This window comes from Astyanax mexicanus, chromosome 12 (genome assembly GCF_023375975.1).
Source record: "Astyanax mexicanus isolate ESR-SI-001 chromosome 12, AstMex3_surface, whole genome shotgun sequence".
NCBI classification, from domain to species: Eukaryota; Metazoa; Chordata; class Actinopteri; order Characiformes; family Acestrorhamphidae; genus Astyanax; species Astyanax mexicanus.
Window position 1 is genome coordinate 4,450,284 of NC_064419.1, and position 12,761 is coordinate 4,463,044.

General features: G+C 38.9%; 1 protein-coding gene across 1 annotated transcript in view; it reads left to right on the forward strand.

Annotated features, from left to right (window-relative positions):
• Positions 1 to 12,761, forward strand: part of plxnb3 (plexin B3) — a 151,461-nt gene continuing 138,700 nt past the window's right edge. The window contains exon 1 of the mRNA XM_022670889.2: positions 1 to 211. The gene's annotated coding sequence lies outside the window, so the exon portion shown is untranslated. The remainder of the gene's footprint in view (positions 212 to 12,761) is intronic.

Here is a 12,761-nt window from a genome sequence, read left to right on the forward strand (position 1 = left end):
CCTTCGTTTTAGGAGAAGTTTTCGTGTCGCTCCTCTCCAGCGGCGGCAGCAGCAGCGGCAGCAGCGGGGGGCGGAGGACCCTCCAGCGGACACATTTCTGCTGCTTCAACGCGTGAATAAAACACTCCAGAACCCTGGACAGACTCTATATACCGGGCAGTATTTTTTTTTATCCAGACGGGGAACACAGCTATTTTATCGGCTGCGGACGGTAAGAGACACTTTACGGCTTAATATTTTGTGCTTTTGAGGCGAAACTGAAGTTGTTTTAATAGTCTAATTTTGCGAATTAACAATTCCACCTTAAATGGGGCAGCGGCTGCGTTGTGTCGCCTGGAGGCGCCGGTATCTTTCAATGGGATGCTGCTCTATTTAAGGTGGTATGATTAAATTCTAATTTAAAGTTAGTTTTAGTAGATGTTAACCGGTTTATTATTATAAAAACAGGTTTATGAAACATTGTTTAAGGTTATTGTAGTTGTTTTGTCGATATGTTGCATTTAATTTGGAAACTTTAATATCTATAAACCCAAACTAAGATAAGATATATATTTATCTAACCTATATATCTTGGTTTACGTTAATAAAAGTCACGCAGTCTGTTGACCCTTCGTGCCCCGGCTGGGTGGTGTGGTGGAGCCTGCGGCGGTGTGTGTAAGCTGAGCCGGCCGGGAGAGGAGGGTGAATAGCTCGCATTCTTTCCTCCTCATGCCCGGTAGCTCCGGGTGTTTTTTACCAGCGCCGGTGAGAGAGACAGGCAGGCAGCGGGGAAGCAGTGCGCGCAGTCCGGGGAGATTCAGGAAGGGCGCTCGGTCCACCTGCACCAACCTCCAGTGCTCAGCTGATAACAGCAAGGTTTACTAAAAAAAATCATTGTAAAGTTCCTTCATTTCAGTAATTCAGTTCAAAACGTAAAAATTAGAATATTATATAAGACCAGTTGGTACTGTTGGCAGTGTGGGCAATTTGCCAAGAAGTCCTGCTGGAAAATGAAATCTTCATAAAAGTTGTTAGCAGAGGAAAGCATGAAGAGCTGTACGAATTTGTGGGTTTTGTTTGTTGTGTTTTGCTTCATAGTTTGAATGACATTAGTATTACAGTGCAGAACATTTTAAAACAATGAAAAACCACTGAATTTAAGGTGTCTCCAAACTTTTGACTGGTACTTTTTGTCATTGCTCACTCAACTCCAGTACCCAGTAAAGTCTAATTATTTAATTTAAGTAAAGTAAATCTAATTAACAGTGAGCTAATAGGCATTCTTGTACAAAAATTAATTCTTGTTTTGTTCTCGATTAAAGCTGAACTGTCAAAAATTTATATAAACAGCTGAATCAGATGGAGTGGTTCAAACTTTATTTATCCCCATATATACAGCTCTGGAAAAAAATTAAGAGACCAGAAAATATGAAATGGCTGAAATAACAAAAAAGATGCAGAGCGTTCAGACTTCAAAAATGCAAAGAAAACAGGTTCATTATTCAGAAATCAATATTTGGTGGAATATTCCTGCTTTTAATTACAGTTTTCATGCACCTTGGCATCATGTTCTCCTCCACCAGTCTTACACACTGCTTTTGGATAACTTCATGCTACTCGAGCTTTTACCTTTTTTTGCCTTACATTAAATTCATGTTTTTATGCTCCAGTGAGTCGTATAGTATTGTAGTACTCCAATGTAAACTCCACTGCATAGAAGTGATAGGACTTCATACGGCATGTTTCAGCCAATCAGTGGTAAGGATAAAAGAGTAAATCACATTTTATGACTGAAGCAGTTCTTTGATTTCAGAGCTATATGAGTGGAGTGAACACTGCGGGGGTCAGTGGAGGGCTGTGGGTGGTAATGAAGTGAAGACTTCACTGTGAACTCTCTGAAGTTTCGAGAGTTCGGCCTGTTCACTCACACACACACACACACACACACACAAAAGCCGACTGGGTCATGAAAGTAGAGCACTGGGGTAGAAAGGACACATGTCATAACTAAGTGCTGGATTAACTCTTACAGTGGGGAATGAAACCTTATTGTGTTTGTTTGTGATTAATTAGTGTTAAATGATCTCAGTAATGTGAGTTAATTCAAGTATATTAATTTCCCTCTGACGTTAAGTTGAGTTGTGGCATCAGGTCAGTGTGTTTCCCAGTTTATTCCATAGTCTGCACAATAAAACAGCAGTGGAACAGGGCAGTATTTAACAGTAAATCACTAGAAGTAGTGGTACTTAAACAAATAACCATGATTTATGAGTGTTTTGGTGTGTGTGCGTGTGTGTGTGTGTGTGTTTGTGTATCATGTACAGTACCAAAAGAGTCAAAAGTTTGTATACACCTTCTCATTCAACGTTCTTCTTTTTGTTCCTGCATAGTAAATGAATATTGAAGTGATCCAGACTATGAAGGAAAACATAAGGAATCAAGTAGGAACTTAAAAGTGTTGAACAAACCTAAAAAATACTCTGTGAAGCATTTATGTGCTCTTATCCTGTGCAATAGAGGAAACTCTAGCTCTTCCTTTCCTGCGGTATTCCTGATGAGAGCCAGTTTCATCATTACATTTTAATGGTCTTTGCGGTGACTGCAAGCCTGATAACTGTAAGCCTGAAATTTCAGGTTGCTCTAACTCATAAATCTGAGAAAACTAAGAAAATGCTGTCATCTAAGCAAGAGGTGCCTACTGTGAAAAATCTCAAACATAAAAAATATTCTGGTAGACTTATGTTTTTCTTTGTAGTTTGGATAACCAGTATAAATCTACAATGCAAAACATTTAAAAGTGCGGTTTCTGAGGCTGGTAACTCTTATCCTGTACAACAGAGAAAACTCTTGCTCTCCCTTTCCTGGGGTATTCCTGATGAGAGCCAGTTTCATCATATGGTTTTTGATGGTCATGCTGAGTTCTGAGAGCTCTTAGCATCGGTTGGTCCACACTTACAGTCAGGAGTCACAGTCAGTCCTATTATGTAGGATGATATAATTGGATACGGTCAATCATTGACAAGGAATGCAGAAGTAATGTAGAGTGGTGTGTTTGCTCAGTCAGGGAATTAAACCCCTAGTCTGCCATGGGGAAGTTGGTGTTGTTACCCAAAATGCTACACCTTATTTTATTAAGAGGTGTGGGCGTCGCTTTTCTGTGCATCATTTACAAAACAAGGAACATAGTTTGTTACTGAATGATGCTGATATAAAGCGCAGTTATATAGAGCGGGAACATAATTTGGAAAGGTAATAAATGATTTCTGACTCTGTATGTGTGTGAGATCATTGCTGTAGGACAGCAGATTGCGGTGCATAAATGGAACGTCGTAAACTGGAAGTCAACGCACTTCCTCAGAGAAGCTGAGCGCCAATCTCCAATCCAAACAATGCAAATGGATTATGGGTTTTCCATATTCATCAGTGTACATTGTTTGTACAGTATAATTACACTGCAGTGACACTGATTGGCATGGTGGGGGTGTGTTAGTTAGTGAGTGTGTGTGAGTTGTGTACGGCTGCAGCGATTAGTCGGCGTTATCGACAATGTTGACTATAAAGAATAGTTGAGGCGTTTTTTTTTTTATTGTAAACCTGTCGTTAATGTGTGATAGAGCGAGAGAATGTACCGTACGCGACCGTACGAGAAAGAGAAATAAACACCCATAGTGAGAGAGTGACAAATCCTGAGCATCCTGATTGGCCTCTCCTCATGCTTAGCTGGCCAATAATGTTTCAGCGTGGGTGGGACTTGCAGCTCATGAGAGAGCGGGAGAGAAAGACGAGTATACAGTGTAATAATAGCATTGCTGTGTTCATTAAACACAAATAAACGCATATAACTCCACACAATACTCTACAGTCTGTTTTATCTAGTTCTGTTCAGTTTAAACACTGACTTCTATACCTGTGAAGAGTTAAATTACTGCAAAGAGCTGCTGAGGAGAGTTTAAACCGGCTGCACTCCTTCATTAACATTATTAACATTAGTTACACTAATGTTAGCTGGATAAGTGTTAGGAAGATACTGTCCTCTTTCCACAAGTAGGGCAAATTGTGGACAAAGCTGCAGATTTAGCATGGAGGTACAACTGCTTGCTGCTTGTCATTGTTGGTGCTGTCATTTGAGCTGACCCAAAATGAAAGGAAGGTGAAATATAGCTATGGGCGAGGGAAGATGGAGTTGATGCGGTCTGTGCTGACTGCAGAGTGAGTTGGAGGTGAGTAAAACACCAAACATTGGAGTCCATACTATGTATGAGGAAGATGTTGGATTCTTGTAAGAATTTCTGTGCTGTGTGTAGCTGTTAAATCTTTTAAAAGAGAAATCCAGTATAAAATGGATTTGGGTTGTAGTGAAACATGATAGCGAGTACAGATTTTGTTGAATAGCTCACTTCTGTTCACCCTCAGCATTCCCAAATACAGCGCTGATAAACTGATGAATCTTCCCTTCGAGTGTTGGCGCTGTGATGCTACTCGGTAATGCTGCATCAGCAGCAGTTCAAAAAGAGTCTGACTTCATATATGTTGAAGGTGGCACGTGCTGGTCTTAACCCTCCTGGTGTTGTGGCATTACTAGTGATGGGGGGAGTCCTAATGAGTGTGTTGGGTAGTTGGCCTTTTAAATTGAGGAGAAAATGGAACAAAAATTAGAAACAAATGAAAAATGTAAGTACAGCTCTGGAAAAATGTAAGAGACCACTTCAGTTTCTGAATCAGTTTCTCTGATTTTGCTATTTATAGGTATATGTATATATATGAGTAAAATTAACATTGTTGTTTTATTTTATAAACTATTGACAACATTTCTCCCAAGTTCGAAAAAAAAAATATTGTAATTTAAAGCATTTATTTGCATTTGTTAATTCAAATAAAACACATTCGTATTCATAAATTTTAGGAGTTACTAAATTAATATTTGGTGGAATAATCCTGGTTTTTAATCACAGTTTTCATGCATCGTGGCATCATGTTTTTCTCCACAAGTCTTACACACTGCTTTTGGATAACTTTATGCTGCTTTACTCCTGGTGCAAATATTTAAGCAGTTCAGTTTGGTTTGATGGCTTGTGATCATCCATCTTCCTCTTGATTATATTCCATAATTTTTAAAAGCTGTTTATCAAACATGTTTGTTGACCACTTATGGTAAAATTAGTGATCAGGATGCTAAAAATCAGACTCTGCCTCCCTCACACACTGCTTGATTCTTTCTTTCGTTGTCAACTCAGACTGGTGAAGAATCTGCAGACTAGATCCAACCAGTATAGAGTAAGCAACACTTCAAGGCTAAAACTGAGGTAAATTGTAGGGGTAACCCTGGGTTAACTGTGGCACTTGAAAATGCTGTTGAGAACGAATGGTTAGACTTCTCTTCCCTCACTGTAGCGAATAGGAAAAGGTCACACAGCACCCTCTAGTTTTCAAAGTTCAAACCTTTTGCAGAGTTCAGATTAAGCAGATTGCGGAGCAGAAGAGCATCATATTTTATTGAAAATGTCTTCAAATATGTTTGATTGCAGTCATTATCTTCATGATTTTACCGCGCGGGCCTAGCTGAGCTCTAGAGCTGCAGACTGACTCGTCTCGGTGAAATTACCCGGCAGCAGATGTGTGCCAGCCTGCGGCATCAGCAGAGCCGGAGCTGTCTCCGGGCAATTTGGCTCGTTTTCTCCAAAAAGTCCACGCAGCGGTCGGTCCCCGTCACGGTCCCAAGCTTTGCGAGAACAAGGCAAGCGGAGAGAAAGAGAGAGAGGGAGTGATGGAGCAAAAAGAGAGAGAGAGAGAGAAAGAGAGAGAAAGAGAGAGAGAGAGAGAGAGAGAGCGAGAGAGAGAGTGAGATTCCAGCAACCAGAGAACAAAACTGCTTCCCCCTGTTTTCCCGTCATTTCCATTTCCCGGGCCTTATGTGTTCACACGCGAGCGCTGGTGCGGCAGCGGCGGGGTTGTGATGAGGTTCTGTGGGGTGCGTGAGGCTGAACGCCGCGTGCCGTTTCCGCTCTGATCCTCTCCGCCCGCGAACAAGCGCTCCACTCGTCTTTTTCTCGCGCGCTCATCAGTCTTTTTTTGTATCAACACAATCAGAGCGGCACGTTAGCGGCGTGTCGCTAACTCTCTGATTCATTTCCCCCTCTCCTCCCCTCACCACAGCCAGACATCTACTCATCTTCCTGAAGATTCATCCCTCATCCCTCTCTCCCTGCTGTCCTCCTTCACTCACAAACCCTCCTCCCTCTTTCATCACTGCCTCTCTTTCTCTCTCACTCTTTCTCAATCTGTCTCTCTCTCTCTCACTGTTTTACTTTCTTTCTTCATTGTCATCTCTCTATCTCTTTAACTTCTTTCTTTTGCTCTGTATTTCTCTTCTCCACCTTTTTCATTTGCTTCTTTTTTTCTACCTGTCTACCTGTGCATCCATCTGTCACTTTATCTGTCTGTATGTCCATCCATATGTCCATATTGTTTCTTTATCTGCCTGTCTGTATTGCTGTCAGCCTGTCTATCCATCTCTCTGCCTGTCTTTGGTTCTATCTATCTATCTATCTATCTATCTATCTATCTGTCTGTCTGTCTGTCTGTCTGTCTGTCTGTCTGTCTGTCTGTCTGTCTGTCTGTCCGTCTATCTGGATGTATGTATGTATGTCCATCCATATGTCCATATTGTTTCTTTTTCTACCTGTCTGTATTGCTCTCTGTCTGTCTGTCTATCTCTCTGTCTGTCTTTGATCTATCTATCTCTCTGCCTTTCTTTGATCTATCTATCTATCGATCTATCTATCTATCTGTTCTTTTCTCTCTCACTTTACTTCTTTGCATCTTTATCTTTCTCTCACTGTTACTCTTTTCTCTCTTTCTTTCCTTTCTCTCACTTTGTCTCTCTTGTTCTCTTTTTCTCAGAACTCTCTCTCTCTATATCAGTTTCTTACTTTTCCTCTCTTCCCTTTGTTTGAAATGATCTTTCTCGCTCTTCTCTTATACTGTATATCTTCTCTCTTACTTGCTCTTTCTCTCTCTCTTTCTCTAGTGGGTTTTTTGTCCTCAAATGTTGCAGCAAAAGTTTTCTTAATGCCAGGACAAGGTGCATCTCTCCCTCTCTCTTTCTCTCTCTCTCTCTTTCTCTCTCTCTGAGCAGTGTGGTGTGGATTAGTGGATGTGGACGGTTCTGATTACTGTGTTTCTTGTTAGTAATCTGGTTTTAATCTGGATGCTGCGTCTGGCCCGGCTCTGTTACCACCCCAGCTAATGAGGCTGAATATTACTCTACATCTCACACTCCGCTGACTTAACACTCTTATCACGCCCAATATCACTCCACAGCCCATAGCTTCTCAATTATTCAGCACTGTTCTTCACTTTATCTATCGCTTCAAACTTCAGCCCGCAGTGTGGTGTTTTTAACAGTAACTGTTAATAAAGGCTCTGTATAATGTGGAGATCTGTTGCTCGGCCCAGACTTCAGTTCTTCACTTTAATGCCTAATATATAAGTTCCAGAGCAGTTACTGAATAATAATATTAGGGTACTTCTTGCAGTCTGTAATGAGGAGTTATGAGAGTTTTTCTTTTAATATTGTTACTTAGGTGCTCAGTTAACCATTTCCAGTTCCAGTGTTCAAATTTTGACCTAACCTAACTAATTTCTATTATGGAATTAGTGGACACATACTGAAATCAGTGTTCAGATTAAAACATTACTGTTATAATCCTCAAATCAGTATTTAAATCATGGAATCACAATCGAAATGCCCAAATCAGGGTTCAAATACAAAAAACACAGTTGAAATCACAAACTCACTGAATAAATCAGTGCTCACACCCTAAAGTTAAAGTTAATGAAGAAATTACTGTTACTGTTATGAAATTAGTGTTTATATTCTGAAATCCGAGTTGAAACCCTTAAATTACAGTTAAAGTTTGAGTTGATATCCTAGAATCAGTACTCTTACCCTGAAATCATAGCTAAAACTAAAATCAAAGTTAAAATCAGTGTTACAATCTTAGAATGAATGTTCAAAACCATGAATCAACATTAAAATCACCAAATCAGTGTTCAAATACAGAAATCATATTTTAAAGTTTATATTTTTAAATTGAAATTCTGAAATCACAGTTAAAATCCTAGAATCAGTATTCATACCCTGAAATCACAGCTAAACACAGCTAAAACTTACAATCTTGGAATTATTGTACAAATACAGAAACCATAGTTAGGCTAAAATCCTGAAATCCAAGTTGAAATCCTGAAATGACAGTTGAAATCCTAGACTCAGTATTCATAAAATCAGTATTTATGATAAAATTAAAGTTTAAGTCAGAGATACAATCTTAGAATCAGTATTCCAATCCTTGAATCACCATTTAAATCCCCAAATCAGTGTTCAAATAGAGAAACCATAGTTAAAATCCTGAAATTCTGAAATCCAAGTTGAAATCCTGAAATCACAGTTAAAATACTAGAATCTGTATTCATAGGATCAGTATTAATGATAAAATTATAGTTAAAATCAGAGTTACAATCTTAAAATCAGTATTCTGATCCTAAACACACTTGAAATCCTGCAGTGTTCAAATACAGAAATCAGAAATCATCTCCTTTGTTCGGCTGCAGCTTTTAAATGTATGTATTTAAGGCTCAGCTCAATAGGTGTAGTTGATCAGAGTGAGGTGCAGAAGTAGAAAACGTGAGGAGAACTTTTAATGTTGCATTTTAATGCATCTATACAATGTTTTGTGTATATGGTCTATATATTTTAGTATTCTTTGTCTTCTTTTCTTAATCTATTCTGTGATGAGCTGAATATCTATTCCTGAGCTCTTACAGAGACTGGGGTATTAAAATGAATGTGAATGCATGTGCCGAGTGTAAATGAGGACATTAAGCTAGTGGAGGAATCCTCCACGTGACCCGCGGTGGCCGCTGAGTGTTTGAGATGCAGATGGATGAACGCTGGTTTCAGCGCTGGGCCCCATATGGAGTGTTAGTGTTAGGAGTGAAATCCTTTTGTTTGCTCCGCCTTACCCAGAGACCCCGAGACCCCCCTCCCTCCCCCTTTCCATTCGCCCGCGGCCATGGCCGAGACCCCTGTGACTCCATTGTTCCCTCTAATCAATACCACACCGTGGTGTGAAAGTGTGAAGGCCTTTGTCCTCCCCCCAGTGCTGCATCATTAGCCTATAAAGCACAAAGATTGTGGCCAATTACGTGTTGTTACGAGTCACACTTAATTGTGTAATTTGACTGGCGTGCGCTCAGTGCTGTGGCTAATTGTATTGATAAGGCTGCTTAAGGACCGGCTTGTATTGGTGGCGACCAATCAGTAGCTAAATAGTGGTGACAGGGTTGGACAGACGCCATACTGGAGTTTAATCTTTAATTATCGTAAAAATAATTGTTGCTCTGCAGAGCAACGGGTCTTTGAAATAGTTAATAAGTAATAATAAATGAGTTTGTATGTAAATGTGGTACAAAATAATAGTAAAAGTAATGTATTAACCAGTATATGTTTGTTATCCACATCACAGCATGTCTCTGTAGTGTTAGTCTATTACTATTATAGAGTATAATAGTAATTGCGCTAAACTGTTTAGCTAAACTGTGTAATTACATAATTAATGATATTGTTGAAATGAAATAAATATCTTAAAAGCATGATTGTAAATGATTTAAATGCTGTACAGCAGACTAAACTACCAGTGAGTTTCTCTTAAAATTAACAAATAATAAGGTAATAGCTGTTTTCTCACCACCAGAAGATAAATGATTGGACAAAAAAAAATCAAAACCTAAAGTAAAGAACTGTGTCATGCTTAACTGTATTCCATTTGGAAATCAATTTTGATCTTTTATTTTATTCCCTGCAATTTACGGACTATAAGGCACACCGGATTTGAAGGAGAACTGTCAATGAATGTCTTTTTTATGGTCTATTTTTATACATAAGGCGCACATGATTATTAGGTGCATTTTAAGTGACAATAGTAAGGAACAAGGGTGTCGCCGTGTTTCCCTTCTAAATCAAACAAGCGCTGTATGTTAATTTACACAGATTTCTCTCATGAAAACTGTTTAATTGGGTGAGTAAAGTGCTATTTTAGCCACAGTTAACAGCAGCGCTAGCTGAGGTTAGCAGCACTTAGCGCTAGTAAATGCCAACTGACAGAGCTACACTGAGGAACCCTGAGTGTTTTGGTAAGCCACGGCGATATTAGCTAGCTGTTTATCCCACGTAGCTTGTTTTACGGTAAACACGGTAAACACGCAGACTATAGTCCGATATACTCACATCTGAACGGTGAAGAGCTAATGCTGCAGTTAGCAGCTAATGCTAATACTGCGCTGGCCTCTGAGCTGAAGAGAAACTTCACTAGAACTCCTGTATAACTCTGTACTACAGTGGAGTGGCTTTACTGTCCTTTAATACCTGACTGGTATAATTCACACATAAGGTGCAACATCGATTTTTGAGAAAATGTAATGATTTTAAGAGCAAAAATTGTATCTTTTACTCTGTACTGTAGTTCACAGTGACAGATATTTTTTTAACCAAGATGCCCAAACCTACCACATTATACTGCACCAACAATGATGCTACTGTTATTATAAGTCAGAAAACGTAGAGTGAGGTTTGACCTTGTGCAGAATTCCATTTGCTTTGAACAAAACACAAACAGACAAGATGCGCTCAGATGCCACAGATTGACAGTGATTTCCACAAAAAGACTGTAAATAAGAGACTCTCAGAGGACGCAGAGGAGAGCATCAATGATATAGATTTTTCTTTATTTGGATAATATATTAAAATCATTACCATCTATTGTTCGCCATAACTAGAGATGTTCTGATCTGATCAAGTGATTCGGGATAGGGGACAATCCGGGTTTATTTGACTGGATCAAGTATTAACTATTTTAATCCCGATCCAGCTCTAATTCTGTGTTTTAACTACAATTACCAGATATTATTGCCCAGCTGGCAGTCCTGAGGAGAGTTCTCAGAAGGCAAACAAAAGAGCACCTAGAAAATATACCCACAATAAAACAGATATTACACATCACTATTCAACAAATGATAATAGATTTCAGTCCAGAGTGTGTAGCAATACATACACTCACACACTTATATACAAATTGACTTAAAAGTAGTGATTTAAAGGAACCGGAAAACAAAAACAAAAACAAACAAAAGTCACTACTAAATTGTGTAGCTACAAATGAAAGTAATTTCATTTCAGTTTTATTCAACAGCTCATCTTCTCTAAACTGTGGGGCTATATACAGGTGCATCTCCAAAAATTAGAATATCATAGAAAAGGTACTTTATTTCAGTAATTCATTTCAAAATGTAAAACACACAGATTGATCTATTTTAACAATTGGTTCTTTTTCCAGTGTGGGCAGTGTGCCAAGTCCTGCTGGAAAATGAAATCCACATCTCTATAAAAGTTGTCAGCAGAGGGGAGCATGAAGTGCTGTAAGATTTCTAATTCCTAAAAGGTTTTATTTGAATGTTAGTAAAAGATTTCAAATCACACTTAGAGCGCCCCCTCATGGACAGCTGTACACATGCATTTGTTGACAAGCTGAGAGATGCTGAAGACGCAACTGGAGTGAGTTAAGTATGTAAACTGAGGTGGTAGGGTACACTCTAAAAAACAGAGGTACGGAATGAGTACTTTTTTGTACTCAAAGGTACACTGTTCATAATTGTACCCTCAAAGGTCCAATATTGGTCTTTACAGGGTCAGATTTGTTCCCTCTGAAGTACAAAGTAATTTCTATCCAGACAAAAGGTACATTCAGTATTCTGTACCACTGTATTAATAAACAATATGTATTTTATTTGCACATTTTTTTATTTGAGAGCCAGACAATTTTGCATCATGAAGTTCTTGACACATATTCAGTTGATGATAATGTTTATAATCTTTATAATCTTTACTGGCACAAAACAGGGGTACAAAAAAGGACTTTCACTGAAAGGTACTTTTTTGTACCTCAATATAAGGTACAGCCCCAGCGACGAGCTTTGTACTCTTTTAAGTACAAATCTGTACTTACTTTTCTAGGTGTGTAGTATTACAGGATTTTGTACTAATATTACTCGGGTTACGCAGTTTCACCACTGTTCTATAGTGTAGTAGCAGTGTTTTAACCCTTAGTGGGAATCACAAAGACACCATTCTCCCCTCCTATTAAAGTCAGTGGAACATTAACATGATTCCAAAGCTAAATTTTTTATTGTAAAATTGCTATAAAAATGTTACGTAATCTTAAAGTCTTAATGCTAGTCTTCAAGTAAAATCTCAAGTAAAGTAAATAATACAACTAATAAACATAGATCCTTTAATAGCTAAATCTACCAAATTAACATTAACCAGCCACTTTAATGCAGAAAGTTTAACCCTGCATTAGTGCATGATAGCATGTGCGGTCACTGCAGCACCAAGTGAGCATAAAACCACACTCACAGCAGAGGAAATAGCAACTCGCTCTCAGAGCGTTCAGCAGTTAAATATAGCATATACTGTGGGAGAACACCCAGGGGAAGCTAGCCTGGAGGAAAATGACAATTAACATCAGCAGAAATGTACATGAAAAACCGCCGGCCCACAATTCCCCTATCACTGTATCCCTAATTTTTAATAGGGGAACAGCACTGACGTGCAGTCAGGCCGAGGTCTAATACGTGTCTCTGAAATCTGAAATCGACCCTAGAGGTCTACACTTATTAGTTATTAGGTTGTGGCTGTACCACTGTAAATACTGTTATTTTTTGTGCGC